Here is a 26,990-nt window from a genome sequence, read left to right on the forward strand (position 1 = left end):
CTCCATATATGAGGTGTACAATTTTTGATTGAATGAAATATATTAGCTTTTTAGGATCAGGGAGCACAAAATTTTTGAACGGACGCTAAATCGAGTTTTCGTATGTTTGTTTTCTTTTCTCTTTCGGAATAAGCATATCATACTGAGTAAAATTTAGTTTTCCTGGTGCTACACTATATGTAGTTCTCCAGATATGAGGTGTAATATTTTTGATTGAATAAAATATATTGGATTTTTAGGATCAGGGACCACAAAATTTTTGAACGGACGCTAAATCGAGTTTTCGTATGTTTGTTTTCTTTTCTCTTTCGGAATAAGCATATCATACTGAGTAAAATTTAGTTTTCCTGGTGCTACACTATATGTAGTTCTCCAGATATGAGGTGTACAATTTTTGATTGAATAAAATATATTGGATTTTTAGGATCAGGGACCACAAAATTTTTGAACGGACGCTAAATCGAGTTTTCGTATGTTGGTTTTCTTTTCTTTTTCGGAATAAGCATATCATACTGAGTAAAATTTAGTTTTCCTGGTGCTACACTATATGTAGCTATCCAGATATGAGGTGTACAATTTTTGATTGAATAAAATATATTGGCTTTTTAGGATCAGGGACCTCAACATTTTTGAATGGATGCTAAATCGAGTTTTCGTATGTTTGTTTTCTTTTGTTCTTCGGAATAAGCATATCATACTGAGTAAATTTTAGTTTTGCTTTGGCTACACTATATGTAGTTCTCCAGATATGAGGTGTACAATTTTTGATTCAATGAAATATATTGGATTTTTAAGATCAGGGGCCACAAAATTTTTGAACGGACGCTAAATCGAGTTTTCGTATGTTTGTTTTCTTTTCTTTTTCGGAATAAGCATATCATACTGAGTAAATTTTAGTTTTGCTTTGGCTACACTATATGTAGTTCTCCAGATATGAGGTGTACAATTTTTGATTGAATGAAATATATTGGATTTTTAGGATCAGGGACCACAAAATTTTTGAACGGACGCTAAATCGAGTTTTTGTATGTTTGTTTTCTTTTCTTTTTCGGAATAAGCATATCATACTGAGTAAATTTTAGTCTTGCTTTGGCTACACTATATGTAGTTCTCCAGATATGAGGTGTACAATTTTTCATTGAATGAAATATATTGGCTTTTTAGGATCAGGGACCACAAAATTTTTGAACGGACCCTATATCGAGTTTTCGTATGTTTGTTTTCTTTTCTCTTTCGGAATAAGCATATCATAGTGAGTAAATTTTAGTTTTGCTTTGGCTACACTATATGTAGTTCTCCAGATATGAAGTGTACAATTTTTGATTGAAAGAAATATATTGGATTTTTAGGATCAGGGACCAAAAAATTTTTGAATGGATGCTAAATCGAGTTTTCGTATGTTTGTTTTCTTTTCTCTTTCGGAATAAGCATATCATAGTGAGTAAATTTTAGTTTTGCTTTGGCTACACTATATGTAGTTCTCCAGATATGAGGTGTACAATTTTTGATTGAATGAAATATATTGGATTTTTAGGATCAAGAACCACAAAATTTTTGAACGGACGCTAAATCGAGTTTTCGTATGTTTGTTTTCTTTTCTTTTTCGGAATAAGCATATCATACTGAGTAAATTTTAGTTTTGCTTTGGCTACACTATATGTAGTTCTCCAGATATGAGGTGTACAATTTTTGATTCAATGAAATATATTGGATTTTTAAGATCAGGGGCCACAAAATTTTTGAACGGACGCTAAATCGAGTTTTCGTATGTTTGTTTTCTTTTCTTTTTCGGAATAAGCATATCATACTGAGTAAATTTTAGTTTTGCTTTGGCTACACTATATGTAGTTCTCCAGATATGAGGTGTACAATTTTTGATTGAATGAAATATATTGGATTTTTAGGATCAGGGACCACAAAATTTTTGAACGGACGCTAAATCGAGTTTTTGTATGTTTGTTTTCTTTTCTTTTTCGGAATAAGCATATCATACTGAGTAAATTTTAGTCTTGCTTTGGCTACACTATATGTAGTTCTCCAGATATGAGGTGTACAATTTTTGATTGAATGAAATATATTGGCTTTTTAGGATCAGGGACCACAAAATTTTTGAACGGACCCTATATCGAGTTTTCGTATGTTTGTTTTCTTTTCTCTTTCGGAATAAGCATATCATAGTGAGTAAATTTTAGTTTTGCTTTGGCTACACTATATGTAGTTCTCCAGATATGAAGTGTACAATTTTTGATTGAAAGAAATATATTGGATTTTTAGGATCAGGGACCAAAAAATTTTTGAATGGATGCTAAATCGAGTTTTCGTATGTTTGTTTTCTTTTCTCTTTCGGAATAAGCATATCATAGTGAGTAAATTTTAGTTTTGCTTTGGCTACACTATATGTAGTTCTCCAGATATGAGGTGTACAATTTTTGATTGAATGAAATATATTGGATTTTTAGGATCAGGAACCACAAAATTTTTGAACGGACGCTAAATCGAGTTTTCGTATGTTTGTTTTCTTTTCTCTTTCGGAATAAGCATATCATACTGAGTAAATTTTAGTTTTGCTTTGGCTACACTATATGTAGTTCTCCATATATGAGGTGTACAATTTTTGATTGAATGAAATATATTAGCTTTTTAGGATCAGGGAGCACAAAATTTTTGAACGGACGCTAAATCGAGTTTTCGTATGTTTGTTTTCTTTTCTCTTTCGGAATAAGCATATCATACTGAGTAAAATTTAGTTTTCCTGGTGCTACACTATATGTAGTTCTCCAGATATGAGGTGTAATATTTTTGATTGAATAAAATATATTGGATTTTTAGGATCAGGGACCACAAAATTTTTGAACGGACGCTAAATCGAGTTTTCGTATGTTTGTTTTCTTTTCTCTTTCGGAATAAGCATATCATACTGAGTAAAATTTAGTTTTCCTGGTGCTACACTATATGTAGTTCTCCAGATATGAGGTGTACAATTTTTGATTGAATAAAATATATTGGATTTTTAGGATCAGGGACCACAAAATTTTTGAACGGACGCTAAATCGAGTTTTCGTATGTTGGTTTTCTTTTCTTTTTCGGAATAAGCATATCATACTGAGTAAAATTTAGTTTTCCTGGTGCTACACTATATGTAGCTATCCAGATATGAGGTGTACAATTTTTGATTGAATAAAATATATTGGATTTTTAGGATCAGGGACCACAAAATTTTTGAACGGACGATAAATCGAGTTTTCGTATGTTTGTTTTCTTTTCTTTTTTGGAATAAGCATATCATACTGAGTAAATTTTAGTTTTGCTTTGGCTACACTATATGTAGTTCTCCAGATATGAAGTGTACAATTTTTGATTGAATGAAATATGGGTTTTTAGGATGAGAGACCACAAAATTTTTGAACGGATGCTAAATCGAGTTTTCGTATGTTTGTTTTCGTTTCTTTTTCGGAAAAAGCATATCATACTGAGTAAATTTTAGTTTTGCTTTGGTTACACTATATGTAGTTCTCCAGATATGAGCTGTACAATTTTTGATTGAATGAAATATATTGGATTTTTAGGATCAGGGGCCACAAAATTTTTGAACGGACGCTAAATCGAGTTTTCGTATGTTTGTTTTCGTTTCTTTTTCGGAATAAGGATATCATACTGAGTAAATTTTAGTTTTGCTTTGGCTACACTATATGTAGTGCTCCAGATATGAGGTGTACAATTTTTGATTGAATGAAATATATTGGATTTTTAGGATCAGGGAGCACAAAATTTTTGAACGGACGCTATATCGAGTTTTCGTATGTTTGTTTTCTTTTCTCTTTCGGAATAAGCATATCATACTGAGTAAATTTTAGTTTTGCTTTGGCTACACTATATGTAGTTCTCCAGATATGAGGTGTACAATTTTTGATTGAATGAAATATATTGGATTTTTAGGATCAGGAACCACAAAATTTTTGAACGGACGCTAAATCGAGTTTTCGTATGTTTGTTTTCTTTTCTTTTTTGGAATAAGCATATCATACTGAGTAAAATTTAGTTTTCCTGGTGCTACACTATATGTAGTTCTCCAGATATGAAGTGTACAATTTTTGATTGAATGAAATATATTGGCTTTTTAGGATCAGGGACCACAAAATTTTTGAATGGATGCTAAATCGAGTTTTCGTATGTTTGTTTTCTTTTCTTTTTCGGAATAAGCATATCATACTGAGTAAATTTTAGTTTTGCTTTGGCTACAGTATATGTAGTTCTCCAGATATGAAGTGTACAATTTTTGATTGAATGAAATATATTGGATTTTTAGGATCAGGGACCAAAAAATTTTTGAACGGACGATAAATCGAGTTTTCGTATGTTTGTTTTCTTTTCTTTTTCGGAATAAGCATATCATACTGAGTAAATTTTAGTTTTGCTTTGGCTACACTATATGTAGTTCTCCAGATATGAGGTGTACAATTTTTGATTGAATGAAATATATTGGATTTTTAGGATCAGGGAGCACAAAATTTTTGAACGGACGCTATATCGAGTTTTCGTATGTTTGTTTTCTTTTCTCTTTCGGAATAACCATATCATACTGAGTAAAATTTAGTTTTCCTGGTGCTACACTATATGTAGTTCTCCAGATATGAGGTGTACAATTTTTGATTGAATAAAATATATTGGATTTTTAGGATCAGGGACCACAAAATTTTTGAACGGACGATAAATCGAGTTTTCGTATGTTTGTTTTCTTTTGTTCTTCGGAATAAGCATATCATACTGAGTAAATTTTAGTTTTGCTTTGGCTACACTATAGGTAGTTCTCCAGATATGAGGTGTACAATTTTTGATTGAATGAAATATATTGGATTTTTAGGATCAGGGACCACAAAATTTTTGAACGGACGCTAAATCGAGTTTTCGTATGTTTGTTTTCTTTTCTCTTTCGGAATAAGCATATCATACTGAGTAAAATTTAGTTTTCCTGGTGCTACACTATATGTAGTTCTCCAGATATGAGGTGTACAATTTTTGATTGAATAAAATATATTGGATTTTTAGGATCAGGGACCACAAAATTTTTGAACGGACGCTAAATGGAGTTTTCGTATGTTTGTTTTCTTTTCTCTTTCGGAATAAGCATATCATACTGAGTAAAATTTAGTTTTCCTGGTGCTACACTATATGTAGTTCTCCAGATATGTGGTGTACAATTTTTGATTGAATAAAATATATTGGACTTTTAGGATCAGGGACCACAAAATTTTTGAACGGACGATAAATCGAGTTTTCGTATGTTTGTTTTCTTTTCTTTTTTGGAATAAGCATATCATACTGAGTAAATTTTAGTTTTGCTTTGGCTACACTATATGTAGTTCTCCAGATATGAAGTGTACAATTTTTGATTGAATGAAATATATTGGCTTTTTAGGATCAGGGACCACAAAATTTTTGAATGGATGCTAAATCGAGTTTTCGTATGTTTGTTTTCTTTTCTTTTTCGGAATAAGCATATCATACTGAGTAAATTTTAGTTTTGCTTTGGCTACAGTATATGTAGTTCTCCAGATATGAAGTGTACAATTTTTGATTGAATGAAATATATTGGATTTTTAGGATCAGGGACCAAAAAATTTTTGAACGGACGATAAATCGAGTTTTCGTATGTTTGTTTTCTTTTCTTTTTCGGAATAAGCATATCATACTGAGTAAATTTTAGTTTTGCTTTGGCTACACTATATGTAGTTCTCCAGATATGAGGTGTACAATTTTTGATTGAATGAAATATATTGGATTTTTAGGATCAGGGAGCACAAAATTTTTGAACGGACGCTATATCGAGTTTTCGTATGTTTTTTTTCTTTTCTCTTTCGGAATAAGCATATCATACTGAGTAAACTTTAGTTTTCCTGGTTCTACACTATATGTAGTTCTCCAGATATGAGGTGTACAATTTTTGATTGAATAAAATATATTGGATTTTTAGGATCAGGGACCACAAAATTTTTGAACGGACGCTAAATCGAGTTTTCGTATGTTTGTTTTCTTTTCTCTTTCGGAATAAGCATATCATACTGAGTAAAATTTAGTTTTCCTGGTGCTACACTATATGTAGTTCTCCAGATATGAGGTGTACAATTTTTGATTGAATAAAATATATTGGATTTTTAGGATCAGAGACCACAAAATTTTTGAACGGACGCTAAATCGAGTTTTCGTATGTTTGTTTTCGTTTCTTTTTCGAAAAAGCATATCATACTGAGTAAATTTTAGTTTTGCTTTGGCTACACTATATGTAGTGCTCCAGATATGAGGTGTACAATTTTTGATTGAATGAAATATATTGGATTTTTAGGATCAGGAACCACAAAATTTTTGAACGGACGCTAAATCGAGTTTTCGTATGTTGGTTTTCTTTTCTTTTTCGGAATAAGCATATCATACTGAGTAAAATTTAGTTTTCCTGGTGCTACACTATATGTAGCTATCCAGATATGAGGTGTACAATTTTTGATTGAATAAAATATATTGGATTTTTAGGATCAGGGACCACAAAATTTTTGAACGGACGATAAATCGAGTTTTCGTATGTTTGTTTTCTTTTCTTTTTTGGAATAAGCATATCATACTGAGTAAATTTTAGTTTTGCTTTGGCTACACTATATGTAGTTCTCCAGATATGAAGTGTACAATTTTTGGTTGAATGAAATATGGGTTTTTAGGATGAGAGACCACAAAATTTTTGAACGGATGCTAAATCGAGTTTTCGTATGTTTGTTTTCGTTTCTTTTTCGGAAAAAGCATATCATACTGAGTAAATTTTAGTTTTGCTTTGGTTACACTATATGTAGTTCTCCAGATATGAGCTGTACAATTTTTGATTGAATGAAATATATTGGATTTTTAAGATCAGGGGCCACAAAATTTTTGAACGGACGCTAAATCGAGTTTTCGTATGTTTGTTTTCGTTTCTTTTTCGGAATAAGGATATCATACTGAGTAAATTTTAGTTTTGCTTTGGCTACACTATATGTAGTGCTCCAGATATGAGGTGTACAATTTTTGATTGAATGAAATATATTGGATTTTTAGGATCAGGGAGCACAAAATTTTTGAACGGACGCTATATCGAGTTTTCGTATGTTTGTTTTCTTTTCTCTTTCGGAATAAGCATATCATACTGAGTAAATTTTAGTTTTGCTTTGGCTACACTATATGTAGTTCTCCAGATATGAGGTGTACAATTTTTGATTGAATGAAATATATTGGATTTTTAGGATCAGGAACCACAAAATTTTTGAACGGACGCTAAATCGAGTTTTCGTATGTTTGTTTTCTTTTCTTTTTCGGAATAAGCATATCATACTGAGTAAAATTTAGTTTTCCTGGTGCTACACTATATGTAGTTCTCCAGATATGAGGTGTACAATTTTTGATTGAATGAAATATATTGGATTTTTAGGATCAGGGACCAAAAAATTTTTGAATGGATGCTAAATCGAGTTTTCGTATGTTTGTTTTCTTTTCTCTTTCGGAATAAGCATATCATACTGAGTAAATTTTAGTTTTGCTTTGGCTACACTATATGTAGTTCTCCATATATGAGGTGTACAATTTTTGATTGAATGAAATATATTAGCTTTTTAGGATCAGGGAGCACAAAATTTTTGAACGGACGCTAAATCGAGTTTTCGTATGTTTGTTTTCTTTTCTTTTTCGGAAAAAGCATATCATACTGAGTAAAATTTAGTTTTCCTGGTGCTACACTATATGTAGTTCTCCAGGTATGAGGTGTACAATTTTTGATTGAATGAAATATATTGGATTTTTAGGATCAGGGACCACAAAATTTTTGAACGGACGCTAAATCGAGTTTTCGTATGTTTGTTTTCTTTTCTCTTTCGGAATAACCATATCATACTGAGTAAAATTTAGTTTTCCTGGTGCTACACTATATGTAGTTCTCCAGATATGAGGTGTACAATTTTTGATTGAATAAAATATATTGGATTTTTAGGATCAGGGACCACAAAATTTTTGAACGGACGATAAATCGAGTTTTCGTATGTTTGTTTTCTTTTGTTCTTCGGAATAAGCATATCATACTGAGTAAATTTTAGTTTTGCTTTGGCTACACTATAGGTAGTTCTCCAGATATGAGGTGTACAATTTTTGATTGAATGAAATATATTGGATTTTTAGGATCAGGGACCACAAAATTTTTGAACGGACGCTAAATCGAGTTTTCGTATGTTTGTTTTCTTTTCTCTTTCGGAATAAGCATATCATACTGAGTAAAATTTAGTTTTCCTGGTGCTACACTATATGTAGTTCTCCAGATATGAGGTGTACAATTTTTGATTGAATAAAATATATTGGATTTTTAGGATCAGGGACCACAAAATTTTTGAACGGACGCTAAATGGAGTTTTCGTATGTTTGTTTTCTTTTCTCTTTCGGAATAAGCATATCATACTGAGTAAAATTTAGTTTTCCTGGTGCTACACTATATGTAGTTCTCCAGATATGTGGTGTACAATTTTTGATTGAATAAAATATATTGGACTTTTAGGACCAGGGACCACAAAATTTTTGAACGGACGATAAATCGAGTTTTCGTATGTTTGTTTTCTTTTCTTTTTTGGAATAAGCATATCATACTGAGTAAATTTTAGTTTTGCTTTGGCTACACTATATGTAGTTCTCCAGATATGAAGTGTACAATTTTTGATTGAATGAAATATATTGGCTTTTTAGGATCAGGGACCACAAAATTTTTGAATGGATGCTAAATCGAGTTTTCGTATGTTTGTTTTCTTTTCTTTTTCGGAATAAGCATATCATACTGAGTAAATTTTAGTTTTGCTTTGGCTACAGTATATGTAGTTCTCCAGATATGAAGTGTACAATTTTTGATTGAATGAAATATATTGGATTTTTAGGATCAGGGACCAAAAAATTTTTGAACGGACGATAAATCGAGTTTTCGTATGTTTGTTTTCTTTTCTTTTTCGGAATAAGCATATCATACTGAGTAAATTTTAGTTTTGCTTTGGCTACACTATATGTAGTTCTCCAGATATGAGGTGTACAATTTTTGATTGAATGAAATATATTGGATTTTTAGGATCAGGGAGCACAAAATTTTTGAACGGACGCTATATCGAGTTTTCGTATGTTTTTTTTCTTTTCTCTTTCGGAATAAGCATATCATACTGAGTAAACTTTAGTTTTCCTGGTTCTACACTATATGTAGTTCTCCAGATATGAGGTGTACAATTTTTGATTGAATAAAATATATTGGATTTTTAGGATCAGGGACCACAAAATTTTTGAACGGACGCTAAATCGAGTTTTCGTATGTTTGTTTTCTTTTCTCTTTCGGAATAAGCATATCATACTGAGTAAAATTTAGTTTTCCTGGTGCTACACTATATGTAGTTCTCCAGATATGAGGTGTACAATTTTTGATTGAATAAAATATATTGGATTTTTAGGATCAGAGACCACAAAATTTTTGAACGGACGCTAAATCGAGTTTTCGTATGTTTGTTTTCGTTTCTTTTTCGAAAAAGCATATCATACTGAGTAAATTTTAGTTTTGCTTTGGCTACACTATATGTAGTGCTCCAGATATGAGGTGTACAATTTTTGATTGAATGAAATATATTGGATTTTTAGGATCGGGAGCACAAAATTTTTGAACGGACGCTAAATCGAGTTTTAATATTCCTTACGAAATACACACATTATGCCATGTAAATTATTGGTTTGGGTTTCGTTGCATTATATGTAGTATATAGTATGTAGTATTCTCAAAATATGGAGCGTACGAGAAAATTTTTGATTCAATGAAATATATTGATTTCTTTTGAATCAGGGGCACAAAATTTTTGAACGGTACCTAAATTGAAATTTCGCTCCTTTTGTGGAATAAGCACATCATACTGAGTAAAGTGTTAATTTTGGTTTGCCTCCATATATGTAGTTCTCAAACTATCGAGGGTCCAAGAAAAAGTTTAATTGAATTAAATATATTGAATTTTGTGGATGAGGGTCCACAAAAATTTGAACGGTCCCTAAATGGAGTTTTCGTATTTTTTATGGAATAAGCGCATCATACTGAGTAAGTTGTTAGTTTTGGTTTGACTAAACTATATGTAGTTCTCGAAATATGGGGCGTACGAGAAAATGTTTGATTGGATGAAATATATTGAATTTTGTGGATGAGGGACCACAAAATTTTTGAATGGTCCCTAAGTCGAGACCGTTACGAAATAAGCATATCCTACTGAGTAAATTGTTAGTTTTCGTTTGGGTACACTATATGTAGTTCTCAAGATATATTTTTACAACCCACTCTTCATTGAAAATTCATCGGTGCTCCTACTTTTTCTTTTATACCTATTTACAAGCTGGTTTTCTTGTCTCTCTCAATTTGTTGATTTATATATGTATCGTTCCCTGTGTGCGTACAATATCTGTAGAAAACTTAATACATCTTGAAATTGTGGTAAATATACAATAATTATACACGTATTTATATATATTCATATTTTGCTTCGTTTAACAATGTGCAGGGAAACTTCTGGCAAATTGTGAATTAAGACAATCATTGCTCATTTCCTGTTACTCAGTAGCCATAAATAGTAGGAAACTATAATCAATGTGCATGTTCAGTGGCACACAAAAAAATTCGTAAAGATGGATTAAGTTAGCAACTTCATACGATATCAGTTGTTAGTATGCAAATCTTAGTGAGATAAATATTTACTTTTGCATATCTTCCTCCTCAAGCGGTTATTAAAACCCAAGTTTAATACTCCTTTCAGTCTATAGAATTTAATTTATTATATTGTTCAACTTTTCCCCTAATGCTGAAATTTACTGACCGCTGTAACGTGCCCGTTACAAGTCACAGGAAAAAAAAAGAAATTATAAAAAAAATAAAAATGGTAAAATTACTATTATTGTATTTAGTATTATGTGTTACAGAAGGAGACATAAGCTTATATAAAAGAAATATCATCTTCGATTTTTTTAAAAAAAAATAAGAGAGAAAGAATTGAATCTAAAAATAACGCTTGTGAGAAGATTTCCTTTGCCTTTCGTAACCGAGAAATATCAAGGTCTTGGCTTATGCGCTGGTCGTCGACTACGCATGGTCACAGCTTTGCGGCCGCAAGCAGCTGCCTCGGCTAGCTGACTTGGGCTGTGTTTTGCGAACGGGTAACATCTGGAAGGATTCAGTTGTTCGAGTGGATTACGAATCTAATTGGACGTTTCGTGTTGGTTCACGTTTCTTGAATTGAAGTCTTCATTTGTAGAAGAGTGTGTTATTGAAAGAAATAAGAATATCCATTACAAGTGAGGATTATGATTATAGTGATATTTCATTTACTGCATTATTTCGTGTATTTGCGTTTTTTTGGCAAAATTAGTGAAATTAGTGTTGCTTGGAAAATCGATAAAAGTGTCGGAAGGGAGGCTTGGTTTAGTTCTCTCTGAAAATATTAGCAAACAATTTACAGAAAATTGCATGAGTAATACTCGGAATCACGTAATTATAATTGTTTCTGCATTTTTTTCTCGATTTCGTGTTAGTGGGAAATTGTGGATCTACGTCCCATTTTCTTATTTGATTTTCTCATTGAATTGAGATCATTTAAATTGAATCCTTAGTATAACCTCACGTTACAGTGGAATATTCTTGTTTTGATAAGAGAGTCCGAGACCATTGAGGGCAGAGAAAACTGCAAAAAGGTTGAGGTAAAAACGTGGATTTTCAGAGGTGAGTGAATTTTCAATTTTTCTATTAGATTGTCTGTCTACGTCCATTCTGTGTACTCTGTGGGTAGTCTTGTTGGATTCCATTTGGTTAGATTTTCAGCGGAATATATAATTATCGCGAATAATCTCGGCAAATCCAGGGAAACAAAGGTGGAGGGATTGTACCCGAAACCTTTGAAATGTGTTATTTACCCTATGTTCATTACAGGTCTGAAATTCATGTTTTTGATTCAAAGAGTAAAATCCGAAAGGCTTATTAATGCTGTTTTTGAATGCTGAAGAATTGATAGTAAAATTTAATTCTCTTTTTCTAGAAAGTAAAAATTCGTTTGACTTGTTCGTGCTATTTGCAGTATGTTTGACCGGTTTATGTTTGATATGTTTCGATTTTGCAACGCATTCAATTGAGTATAGCAAAGTTGTTTGCGGTTGTTTTTCGTCGGGAAATTTCTATTTTCAAACTAAATTGCGACAAAGTAATAAAAATAATTTCTTTTTATGATAAGTATTTATGAAACTTTTTCTTCGGTTTGAAAGAAAGGGAAATCTTCACTTGATTAAAGGTACGAATTTATTTCTTATTTTTAAAGAAAGGAATATATTAGTACTAGACAAGAGAGGTCCTGGACTGGCCTTGAGTATTCATATTAGAGTTAAATGTGAGAGGTCCTTGACTGGCCTCGAATATTTGCGTCAAACTTTAGAGGTTCCTGACTTGACTGTAGAATTTGCTTTATTATTTAATTTAGAAAATTTACGATTCAGCTGACGAATTTTTTTAGAACTATATTAAATTTTTTTCTCTTTTCTCAAACTGAGAAATAAAATAATTATTGAATTCAGATTTTGACTCGGCAGCGAGAAGACAAATTAATTATTGTAATTTATTTGTAATAAACATTTATTCCTGAATTGGTTGTGTTGTTATATATATATATATATATATATATATATATATATATATATATATATATATATATATATATATATATATATATTTACTGTTAATTTATGAACTATTACTCCTCTGGATTTCCGAATTGAAATAACAGCCTGAGCTTTCCGGATGCTTGCTCGTGTAAAGCCCCTTCTGAGGCCAGGCTGGATTGGTTTTTCCCACCTTGTCCGCTAGGCTACGGATGGGGGCGTTACACCGCACTATAAGAAAGTGGCTCCACAAGAACCAATAGGATAATTTCAAATGTATTTTGGAGCAGGAAAATGAATATAATACGGCCCCACTTTTACGAGATTGGTTAACTGGACGTCTAAACATTACACGTCCGTAGCTAGAACACTAAAATAGAGTTAGCTGAGATCATTTTATAGAGAGCTGACTTGAGTAATCTTATATTTGTATTTTTTTGTTTTATTTTTATTATAACTGTAAATTAAACATTACTACTGTATACTTAATCTTCAGCAATACACACTACATATACATACTTATAATTCTTATAATGTACCCATATATTTTTACACTGATACTCCATGTAATGTTTGTAACCGCGAGAGTACTTTCCTCTTTGGGACGTGATAGGAGATTTCTGATAATAATGTTGGTGAATCTACCCCATTATTTAAAAATACAAAAGAAAATTAGTTCTTATTTCAAGAAGATACAACAGAAATTTGGAAGAAGTGCAAGATATTTCCATATCGAACATATATTTCTTATCCTTGTATATTAAAAAGAGCACTTTTTTGGTTTAATTGATTCCAGATGGTGTACAAATTTCGAACATTAAAGTTTAAGATCACCAACGCGCATTCTAGTTTGTGATGTTCATATGCAACACTTACAAGGGACGTACGCGAACCTAGACAAGGGACGTACGTGGCAGCTAGATATTTATGAAAATTGGTACTCTGAGACTAATTGGGGATCGCCAAAGGACGTGGTGCGAATATGCATTGTTTACCTGTTACGTATAACACATATACGAAGAAGTGACCGGGTGAGGCTGTGCCGATTTATAATATAAAAACGAAAAATTAAAAATTAAAAATGTGTGCAGGTAACCTGACACATACGGGAGGGGGACACATGACCAAGAACACGGTCACACAAGGAGTGTTGCCATCCCAACACAAACTTATACTTTTTCAAACATAACGTATACCATTTCATGGCATTAGCACAATTGGCATAAAAAACTAAATCAAATCTTTAAGTTTTACGTCCCACGTTTATGCTGGTTAGGCTAAAGGAGACGGTGATGATGAGAAATGAATGAAATGGTGGAATGAAAAAAGTGGACGGAAATGAAAAAAAACGAGAAAAAACATGAGCACGGTGTTTGTCCATCACAAATTCCACACGACGTGAGCTGGGATCGATCCAGGGACCATAAGCACCAGAGGTGAAATCTCTACAACTGAGCGACCGCGCTCCCAATTGGCATAAAACGTGAAAGAAAATAAGCAAAAGATGAGCTATCAGTGTTGTCAAATAAGGCTGTAAAGTTGAGAAATTATGTTGTGCGTAGAAAGAAACGAACAAATGTGCAAGAATAAGACTGCAGAAGGAACAAATGTACAGAAGGAATATCTCCATTATTTGACAACACTGATAACCGACATTTTTCTTATTTTCTTTCACGTTTTGTGCCAATTGTTTTAATGTCACAAAATGGTATACGTTATATTTATATAAAACAACTATAAGCTTGTGTTGGGATGGCAACATGCTTGTGTGACAGTACCGCAGTGTTCTTGGTCATGTGTCCCCCTCCCGTTGTTATCAGGTTACCTGCACACATTTTTCATCTTCCGTCTTTCTCCAGCGATTTTGTATTATAAATCGGCACAGCCTCACCCACTCACTGCTTGGAATACAATTTGTACCATACGTAACGAGTTAACAAAGCATTTCCGCACCAAGTGACTATCACCACACCGATTTGCGATTCACAATTAGTCACGGTACCAATTTTTATAAATACATAGCTGTCACGGTTCGCATATATCCCTTGTTAAAACTTTGATCATATTAGTTTTTTGTAACTCCCTTTCCAATTTCATTACGAACACGATTTATACAAGCCTCATGTACAATCCTATCTAGCTGAGTATCAAACAAGAGATTTTATGTTATAACCACATAAACATCAGTTATATAGAGAGTGTCTGGGGAAAAGGGACGAATATTAAAGTGCTATAAAACTAATATAAAATATATTGATTTTTATAAACCCATTGAGTAATTTCTCCCATATAAGTATAAATATACATTAGGTAATTTTCTCACATGTATGTATAAAAAATTATATCCGGCATATGGCCATCCAAGGCTGCACGGTAATGAGCAATTCGTTCATTGAAATCAGCGATGACGCGTTCACAAAACTTCTGGTGTGATGCCGTTAATAAACCCTCTTAATTTCATCCTTCAGTTGTTGTATTGTCTGTGGTTTGTTCACGTACCCTCATGCGCAAAAAAAATTGCGCGTATACTGTAACTCGCGATTTTTCGCATTTATTCCATTTTCCTTATGTTTATGGGTAAAAGTCAGTTATTAGTAAGTGGAGATAATAGAAAGCAATCCATCTAAGGAGATATTTCCAAAATATATAATAAAATAATAAAAGTATCAGCAAAAAACAAAATTATGTTCGGTTTTGTGTATACTGGCAATAATGTTTTCGAGGGATTTTTTGCAGAGCAGAGCGCGATTGCAGAGGGAATAACAGAATTCGTATGGGCAGAGTTGAATCAAGGAACTGGAAAGTGGAGTAAAATATTGCATTTATTGGCTTAAATGTAGGGTGTAAATTGTCTGACAAATATAAATTAGCTTTTGTAACCAAGATGCTGTACGGAAATATAGAAACAAAGAGAAAAACTGTTCTCTTAAGTTTGGAAGTGACATGCTCTATAGCCATAAGCATTTCTTTGTTAAGAAAAAGACAGGCACCAAGAGGTAGTCTGTGCGGTCAAGTGGTTAGCGTGGTAATTCCTATACTGTTTTGACACCTGATCGAATCCCAACCGATCCTATCCAATTTTTTCTTCACAAAACATTGTAGAAAGTATATATTTTTATGTTAATAAGAACTTAAACAATATAATAATGAAATAACTTTCTGTTTTTCTGATGACGTATTTATTCTGAGTTATTTTACTATTACTAATAGCTATTGTTTTGAATTTATGGTATGGTATGCTTAAATTATTCCCTCTCCGTTTTACAGAGCAGAAGTAACATCAACTCACTGCGAGTGTCTGTGAGTCAGGAACAGAAAAAAAACATGCGCGACTTCCAGGCTTACACACAGCGTGACGAACACAGTCCACAGTCACAGCGATAGCTCGTTGTCATGAAGGAAAAAAAAGCTGATGTTAAATTACTGTTTTATACTGTTCTAGTGTTTCTGTGTGTGTGTTTCTTTTTAGAGTATTGAATGTCTGTCTGTCTTTCTTTCTTTCTCTCTCTTTCTCTCTCCTTTTCTTTCATATCCACAAGTGCAATTTGCAAACATAGGTCTGTGTAAGAAATAAAGAATGCTTTCTTTAACCAAAACTAAATTTTACAGCTCTATTTATGAGGAACACAAATGCTTCCAAAAGATGCGATGAAAATATTATGAACTGTAATCGTATCGTTCTTCCGAATTAAACAGTAGCGTGAAAAACTGATAATAAAATGATGTAACATGCATAATCCTTTTTTTTCTAGCTGACAACACATTAAACATAAACATAATTTTGGGGATTCCAAATTATCACATGACATGTCGGTGTAGGCCTGTTCGTTTTCACATTCGAGCGACGAAAGAAGAAAATGTGGTGATAGCTATAAAAACCGAATACCAGATTTCAATGATTTCAATGTCTCCTACATATCGAAAAAATGATTTTTCGATGTCTGTCCATCTATTCGTCTCTCGATTCGTCACGCTTTTACATGCACTCAAATAGAGGCCATACTGTTCTAAGTATCTGGACCGAATTCTAGACATAACGTTTTAATAACATACTATCTTTCGAGTTTTATATCCTTCGACACCTAAAATTAAGGGTAATTTACTGAAGGATTAAAATTTAAAATAATTCAATTTTCTCAAGAAAGAAAGCTGTGACGATTTTATTTACTTTTTATAAATATATATTTTATTAACAAATCTCCACCGTATATGAATAATTTTTCTGAAAAAAAAAATATGGTGTAATTTACTGTATGGTATGCGTTCTTTTTGCACAATTTTCTCAACCACATTTCATAAATAAACGTATCATTAATAACCTAACAATATGACAACTCGTTAGAAGCAGTAGTTTACTCTTAGGGTGAGCTTTGCCCCGATGGTTTTCCCATTAACGCCTCAGGCAATTTTGTTCATATCTCGTGAAGAAATGTTTCATTAATAAACTAACATCCAGCATAAATCGTTTATTCCGATAACATACAGAAGAAGTGGTTTTCTAAAGGGTTGAATATTTTCGGGACAATTTTCTCAGTAATAACTGAGACAGATTTGTTCTAATTTCAGTAAAAATATTATCTGTAGTAATCTTACAATAAGTATAACTCACTTGTTCCGAAAAGAAAACCCTGCTCCCGCCAAGTAAATTTTGTGGTGGACAAACACCGTGTGCGTGGGTTTTCTCGGGGTTCTCCCGTTTCCTCCCACTTTCTTCATTCCACCATTTCATTCATCTCTCATCATCAACGTCTCCTTTAGCCTAAGCGGCATAACCGTGGGACGATAATAATAATAAATAACAGAAACTCGACAAATATTCTTGCAAATAATTGGAAGAAGTTTGCGTCACACTATTCACTTTGCTGGACACACCAGTGTGCGGCGTTATACCGATTGTGGCACACTGGAATATAGGGTATGGCTTTTTAATTTTTTCCAACTATTCCAACTGCTTCAATTGAAATGGATCTATAAGAGAGTGAATTCAGTCTTCTTACCCTTCGATTTATAAATAAGGTTCGAGAGAATTTCATAAAAGATTAATATACTCAGCATTGTATATAGTAGTTTGTTTTATTCGAAACTACATACTTCCTGCAACTGTTTTTTGATTGAAATTATTTGAAATGAAATCTTTAAGTTTTACGTCCCACGTATATGCCGGCTAGGTTAAAGGAGTCAGTGATGATGAGAAATGAATGAGATGGTCGATTGAAGAAAGTGGGATAAAACGGGAGAACCCTGAGAAAACCCACGCACACAGTGTTTGTCCAGCACAAGGTTCACTTGGCGCGACCGTAGATCGAACCAAGGACACCATGCACCAGAGGTGAACTCTCTACCACTGAAACCCCGTGGCCTCTGAAATTACTTAAAGGAGAAAGGGACTACTTTATGAAAACTTGATGACGAACACATTTGTTATGTTAAAAAATACCAGCTTTTCGTGAAATATTGCTTATAGACAGGGACGGATTAAGGCTTTTGAGGACCTAGAGCCGACTATTTTAAGGGAGTCCTATGTTAAGAATAGTTCCAGTGCATAAATTTTCTTTGCTGCCTTCCACAGCCTCATAGGCTTATGGAACTACCGAGAACTATGCTGTAATATTTGAATGTGCTCCAAGTTTACAATAATTAGTTTAGTTAAATTCATTATTAACAATTAAATAACTGCATTCATTATTAACAGTTAAATGCTGCTGAATGGAAAGACTTAAATCTAGGGATACCACGAGCGTAACGAGTGGGAAAAAAATATCATAGATCCGAACCCTATAATATAATAAATTAATGATTATATTTTAGTATTAAACAGAGGGATTTTAAAGGGTCCCCTGAGCTTGGGGCCCCGAAGCCTGGGCTCCACTGGCTCCGGCTTTAATTTGCTAATGCCTATAGATTATAAATTAAAGGGGCCGGGACGGGTCCGTTCTAAAAATTCCGGCCCTGCAGATCTCTAGCCCCTGTGTATATGCTATCTTTGAAAATACAGTAGAGTTTCGCTTATCCGAAATAAAACATCCGGCAGGCAGAACGCCGGATAATATGGATGTATTAAGGAAAGACCTATTAAAAGTCAAACTATGATTTAATTTTACATATTAGGCATCTAATAATCATGTTTTGCAAGAAGCAAATATAATGCATTGACTCAGGGACGTATCCAGCGTGAGGGTCATGCAAGCTCTGTCTTTCTAAACCTCAAGCACTTGTTAATAAACCTAATTTTTTCTTTTGAGGTTCTTTTATATCAGATTACTTTGAGTCAGTGTCCAAACTGTGGGCAATGCGTTGTTGTTATAATTCTAACAAGTAACACTTTCCAAGTGTAACACTCTGATTTTGATAAAATTTGGCAGTTAGATACTACACATAAAATAAACAAATAAGTTTTTTTTTATTTTTTTGCGAAAAACGGTTTTAGGGGGCAAAAGCCCACATCCAAAATTTTGAAAGTTGACGCCTGAAAGGCAAAAACAAGTGAACCAAAGTGAACGAAATTGTGCACTGATATTGCAGACGTAAAATTAGGGAATACGTGTTTTGTATTTTCCTGGAAAAAACGGTTAGGTGGGGCACATACCCCTCCAAACCTTTGATCATGAAATATCAAAAGTGCTAGTAACAATATGTCAGATGTGTGTAAAGGACATGAAGAATTGCAACGACACTTTGTGTATGAACAATACGCAAAAAAGTAAATAAATAAACAAATACGGTTTTTGTATATTTTCTGCGGAAAAACGGTTCTAGGGGGCAAAAGTCCCAACAGAAAATTTTGAAAGTTGACACCTGGAAGGCAAGAAAATGGGAATCGAAGTGAATGAAATTGTGCATAGATATTGTAGACGAAAAATGACGGAATTCGGGCTTCGTATTTTCCTGGAAAAAACGGTTAGGTGGGGTACGGACTCCTCCAAACATTTGATCATGAAATATCAAAAGTGCTAATAACAGTATGTCAGAAGTGCCTAAATTTACATGAAGAATTGGAACAAAACTTTGTGTTAGAACAATAAGCAAAAAAATAAAAAAATACGGCTTTTTTTATTTCCTGGGAGAAAACGGTTTTAGGGAGTGAAAGGTCCCACCCAGAATTTTGAAATTTGACGCCCGAAAGGCAAGAAGAAATGGACCGAAGTGAATGAAATTGTTCTCAAATGTTGTGGAGGTAAGATGAGCGAATACGTGTTTCGTATTTTCCTGAATAGAAAAAAAAACTGCTGAGTGGACCAAGGCGTTGAATGTCGGAAAGAGTGGACCGAAGCGAATGAAATTGTCTGTAGATATTGGATATGAAAATTAAGCCTCTCGTGTTTCGCAAGTGTCTCCATCAGATTTCTTCAAATTTGGCAGATCAACAAGCACAAACAGTATAGCGTATTTTATAGTATTTCACGAGGCAACTTTAACCCTTACAATGTTTTCACGCATAAACAAAAACACGTGCCGATTAATTTCCTGTTTGGTGTTGATGTGCCAAAATTGATAGGGACATCTTAAAAACACGAAAGTCCTTATTTTGCATACAGTCTATACAATATCTACACACAATTTTATTTGCTTCGGTCCACTCCTTCCTGCACTTTTACGGTAATATTTACTTTTTTTTCGGAGGGGCTCTAGGCCCCAACACTGTTTTTCAGTACAAATTAAAACACATTTCATTTATTGTTTTGTAAATTGTTCCTATACGAAGTTTCGTTGCAATTCTTCATACTCTTTAGGAACTTCTGACGTATACTTATTTGTACTTTTGATATTTCGTAATCACCAGTTTAGAAGGTCCGTGCCCCACTCAACGGCTTTTTTTTTTTTCAGGAAAATACGAAACCCGTATTACCTCATTTTATGTCTACAATATCAGTACACAATTTCATTCATTTCAGTTCACTTCCTCTTGCCTTTCAGGCGTTAACTTTTAAAATTTTGAGTAGGGCTTTTTGCCCCCTAGAACCGTTTTTCTGCAGAAAATAAAAAACCGCATTCCTTTATTTTTGCGTATTGTTCATACACAAAGGATCGTTACAATTCTTTATGTCCTTTACAAACATCTGACATATTGTTACTAGTACTTTTGATGTTTAATGATCAAAGGTTTGGAGGGGTCTGTGCCCCACCTAACCGTTTTTCCAGGAAAATACAAAACACGTATTCCTTCATTTTACGTCTGCAATATCTGTGCACAATTTCGTTCACTTTGGTCCACTTGTTTTTGCCTTTCGGGCGTTAACTTCCAAAACTTTGGGTGGGGCTTTTGCCCCCTAAAACCGTTTTTTCGCAGAAAATAAAAACATGTGTTAGTTTATTTTATGTTTAGTATCTACCTGTCAAATTTTATCAAAATCAGAGTGTTACACTTGGGAAGTGATACTTGTAAGAATATACCGTAATGCCATTGATACCAGGTGGAATTAGAGAACACTTTTAAATGGGATAACAATTTCGTTTCCGTTCTGTTTATAACATTACTGTATTAGAACGGTACACTCATTGCCATTTGCTATATTTGTTATGTGATATACGTAGGAGACAATTTTCCTTACATGTCTCTAGAAAATATTTTTTGATTTCGTTTGTGTTAAAATGCAGTTTGATAGGTTCATAAATAAAAAGTAAGAAACGTTTAAGAGAAATACAGAACTGTTGCATTATTATTATTATTATTATTATTATTATTATTATTATTATTATTATTATTATTATTATTATTATTATTATTATTATTATTGATATTTTTGAAACATTAGAATTACGTGCTTACAAGGATTCGTGTAGGCCCCTCCGAAAAGAAAAGTTGGATACGTGCCTGCACTGAATGATAGACGTATGAGTCATGGTATAGACGGGCGTGCTAGGCGATCGAAGCATCAAAAACAGACAAAGACCACAACTTGCAGTTCTTCTTGCCAATTGATGCTGCTTTTTACCTGCTATGATATGTCGGATAATAATGTGGAATAAACGAAGATCGTGACCATGGCCTATTGGTGTTTCATGCACCTAAACCTGTAAAATATTTGTGCCGAAAACATTTTTCACTCACTAGCTAAATTTGTGGGTATGATCGCAGATCTTGCCTTATAAAGTGTAGTCTTATAAAGAATATGCTATAGCATGCTGAAAACCTAAAGAAGACCAAATTCAATAATATTCTATAGTTTTCTTTTTTAATGACGGGAAACTTGTTTATTTCATCACGTTAACTCACGTTTGATACTAAGATGTCTGTTTCTGTCTATATATATTTTTCATACTTTATTGGAGACAAATTTGTTTTTTTTTTCAAGAAAAGAGGATGATTAAAGAAGCTATACAACAGCATAAACTGAAAGCATTCACTATTACTAATAGTACACTAATTCTAAATAAATACGTCATCAGGGGAAACAAAAAGTTATTTCCTTATTATATTGTTTAAGTTCTTATTAACATAAAAATTATACATTTTCTACAATGTTTTGTAAAGAAAAAATTGGATGGGATCGGATGGGATTCGGTCTGGTGTCAAAACAGTATAAGAATTACCACGCTATCCACTTGACCACACAGACTACCTCTTGGTGCCTGTCTTTTTCTTAACAAAGAAATGCTTATGGCTATAGAGCATGTCACTTCCAAACTTAAGAGAACAGTTTTTTCTCTTTGTTTCTATATTCCCGTACAACATCTTGGTTACAGAAACTAATTAATATTTGTCAGACAATTTACACCCTACATTTAAGCCAATAAATGCAATATTTTACTCCACTTTCCAGTTCCTTGATTCAACTCTGCCCATACGAATTCTGTTATTCCCTCTGCAATCGCGCTCTGCTCTGCAAAAAATCCCTCGAAAACATTATTACCAGTATACACAAAACCGAACATAATTTTGTTTTTTGCTGATACTTTTATTATTTTATTATATATTTTGGAAATATCTCCTTAGATGGATTTCTTTCTATTATCTCCACTTACTAATAACTGACTTTTACCCATAAACACAAGGAAAATGGAATAAATGCGAAAAATCGTGAGTTACAGTATACGCGCAATTATTTTGCGCATGGGTGTACACTTTATATTTCATAAATCCCCACAAAAAAGTTACAAGTGGTGAGATCGCATGATCTGGCAAGCCATTCCTGATTTCCTCCCGAAGAGATATTTTTTTGAGAAAACTTTTCATTCAGCAGACCAATTGTTTTTACTTGATGTGTTTCACGTTGCACCATCTTGCTGAAACCAAAAATCGTAATTTTCAACTTCCATTTTATCCAAAACTGGGAAAGACCAATCTGAAAGCATGTGTCTATAATGGTCGCCGTTCACAGTAACGGCAGCTCCCTCATCATCTTCAGAAAAGTACGGGCCAATCACTCCTCCTGCCCAGAACCAACACCACACAGTCGTGCGTTTGCGGATTTTCTGTACCCCAAATTCTGCAGTTCTGCTTATTGACGTACCCACTGATATGGAATTGTGCCTCATCTAAAAAAATTATTCTTGCCGTGAAATTCTCGTTCTTTACTTGTCGAGCCAATACCCATTGAGCAAATCGATGTCTCTTTCCATGATCTGTAGGTTTCAACTCTTGTGTAAGTTGAATCTTGTACGCATGCATTCTCAGATATTTCGACACGATTTCATGCAGTGAACTTGGTGATAAATTCAATTGTTGAGCTCGTCGGTAAACTGATTTCATGGGGCTTACGGTCACACTGCCACGCACGACAGCAATGTTTTCTTCTGTTCAAACATAACGCGGTCTTCCAGTTTGCTTAACATTTAAGACTGGCCCCGTGGTCTCAAACTTCAGGACCAACTTCCGAACTGATGGTTCAGTAGGAGCAATATTGCGTCCACGTGTCACACGAAAATCTCGAACGGTTGCCATGGGACTTTCCTTGTTTTTGTAATAACTTTTAATAACTTGGATGCGTTGCTTTGTTGTCAAATGCTCCATGCCGAAATAAACACCAACCAACATGCTCACCACATAGGTTACTAATCGGAAGGATATAGGATAACAAACATGGTAAAACGACGGCTGTCAACCGTCATATGACAAAATGTTGCGAAATTCAAATTCATCCTTATTTCCCGGGCACCCTCTAGTTAACTCTTTCAGTTTATTCTATTTATATGACACGCAAATTCCCAATATTTTTTTTCATCCAGATCTGAAAGATTACACAATACTTGTTATTATTAAGCGATAGTTTTTTTTTTATTTTGCATCAATTAGAAAATGCATTAATGTCATTTTGCAAATTGAAGAAATAAATTTCTGAACGCGTGGCGTGGCAAAATTTTTTAAATCATCTGCATATAACAATTTTGTGACTATTACATGAGGCAAACCAATAATAAATAACGAAAACAGTAACTGTCCTAAGTTTGAACCCTGCGGAATACCTAAATGAACTACAAATTCAGAAGTAAGGACATTATATAACTACACGATGACTGCGTTCGCGGAGATATAAAAATAGAAATTTTCGTAATTACTTTAAAAAATTAAAAATGACAAGCTTCGTAAGAATATTATCATTTATGGCATACAACTGTTTTAATATAGTCTGTATAAATTACATCTATTTGATATCCATTATCAATTTATGTTCCTTGTGAGTGAGTAAACTCAGGAAGATTGGTTATTGTGGATTGCTGGGTAAGAAAAATAAATTGATTGGATAAACGTGAAAATAATGTGTTTTTTTTTCATTTTTGGAAATAATTTGAAATATCTTGAAAGATGCAGAGATTAATGCCACTGGTCTGTAACTTTTTCCATCAATATTTTCCCGTTAACTTTAAGAATTGAACAAACAGCAGCAACTTTACACCTAGATGAAAAGTTAGAACTGGTTATTGACTTATTAAACCTCGCCTGTAATAAATATTTCAGTGATTAAGAGCACCTTTAATTATATATGGTGGAATGTTGCCAGATTCAGGACACATTTGATTTCTAAGCCTTACAGTTATGATTCTTCCATTTGGACATTCGCAGTATTGAATATGAGTAAATTTTAACTGATTAAGTAGATCCGGGTAAATTTGATGTGGTGAAAACTCAAGATCATACGCAGGTTTGTTACAAAAGACTTGAAAGTGTTGGATAAGTGCATTAGCAACATCAGGTATTATTGAATTTAATTGACGTTCTTCATACTTTACAGTACTGTTATCAGAGATGTTTTCTTTTTTTCTTCTGTGCAAAAACACAGGATTCTCAATCATTTATGTATCTATCAAAAGCAGTTGAAATTTCAAGTTTCGCTGCAACCATAATTTCTTTAAATAGTAGATCACGTTCCCAATCCCTTGTCTTCATTTATTTTCGATTATACTCTTTACTCTTTATTAATTAGGTAATTTGAGAAATTAACTAAATAATGATATTCCTAATTAATTTTCTTACATGCTACACACGTGTCAAATGTAATTAATTATTTTAGAAAGCACCAACAGCTCAATGAACCGTAGAACTGTCAGTCACCATTTCCCAACTGGTACACGTCATTTTCCTATGTAACTTTTAGTGCGGATTCTCTTATATAGCGAAAATTAATAGATAAAGCAGGATGACGAACCTGTTCAGACATCAATGATTTAGTTCAGATCCTACTTCAATATCATTGATATTTGCAAGAAGTACATCTAATTAATTTTAAATAATATTTAGCAGTTCTAAATTGTATTAGTTCATAAAGCTATATAATTTCTGCCAAGTGTTTGCAGAACTAAGAAAATCAAAATCAGCTCCTGTTATGTGTGATGCCTAGCCTGAAAAAACTGCTAGAATTTTCGATAGTGCTATCTCATCGGGAATCGAACTCAGGACTTCTTGTACCAAAAGGAAGAGCGTTGGCGACTACGTTACGCGGAGGGACTTCAACCGCGTATTAAAAGAATATTACTTTCGGTTACAAAAACATACCCACAATATTGACATATAGAGTTCTTAGATACAGGTGGATAAGACCCACAAGTAGAGAAGAAACAATGTTTACACTAACTTTTATGCATGTAGGCCGATACTTATAACAACAAAAGTTTGAAAGTGTCAGGGAAGGCTGAAGATTGTTTCAGTGGGATGAGCTCCTCCGACCATCCTGTATTACGGGCCTGATGCATTGCACTTTTAAATTTATAAATGTATATCTCGGATTCGATTTGTAGAAACAACACAATTTCAGTGTTGATCTATCGTATAATAAATTCAGGGTTCTATTTATAGTAATCGCAACGAGTCGTGAAGCTTTACCTCGATCTATCGATTTTACCACCCAATTAAATACGAGTTTGTGTTCTCATCACAAAACTCCATTCATGAAATCTTCCAAGTGTCGTGTTTCGAACTATACGAAGAATATCCTCTCGGGGTAGAGTGTTGTCAAAATGCTGCTAATGTTCGTTTCGTAATTCCTTTTGTTATTGTTAGTAGTGAAGAAGGTGAATGTGGTAAAAGGAAGCCCATATATATAATGGGCATATATATATATATATATGGGCTTCCTTTTACCACATTCACCTTCTTCACTACTAACAATAACAAAAGGAATTACGAAACGAACATTAGCAGCATTTTGACAACACTCTACCCCGAGAGGATATTCTTCGTATAGTTCGAAACACGACACTTGGAAGATTTCATGAATGGAGTTTTGTGATGAGAACACAAACTCGTATTTAATTGGGTGGTAAAATCGATACATCGAGGTAAAGCTTCACGACTCGTTGCGATTACTATAAATAGAACCCTGAATTTATTATACGATAGATCAACACTGAAATTGTGCTGTTTCTAGGAAACATATAATTAATATATGTATATATATAATTAATATATATATATATATATATATATATATATATATATATATATATATATAACAACCTCCTAACGTCGTGCCTATAAAGCATGGGGATATTCGAAGAGTGACGTATGAGTAGGTTAATGTTTAAGTGAGAGGAAATTATAATAAACTCTATAATTCGTTTCATTGATGTATTTGTCTAAATAATGTCATAGTGTCTGAGTGTATGTTCTGTGTGAATGTTGCCTAACAAATCAGATCACAAATCGTAAACGACTGGAAATTGAATCACGATCAACACACACATAGCTGAGGCACACATACGTTCGTAATGCGATGACAGTCTGGACTGATGATTATATACTCCTCAGCTCTGGATTTCCTGGACAAGGTTGATGGCTGCGTGTGGTCTCCGACGGAATGCCAACTAAAGACCAACCATTACAAGCGGACTGTAGTTGTATTTCAAACTGAGAG

This window comes from Thermobia domestica, chromosome 5 (genome assembly GCF_964235325.1).
Source record: "Thermobia domestica chromosome 5, izTheDome1.hap1.1, whole genome shotgun sequence".
In the NCBI taxonomy this organism is placed as follows: domain Eukaryota; kingdom Metazoa; phylum Arthropoda; class Insecta; order Zygentoma; family Lepismatidae; genus Thermobia; species Thermobia domestica.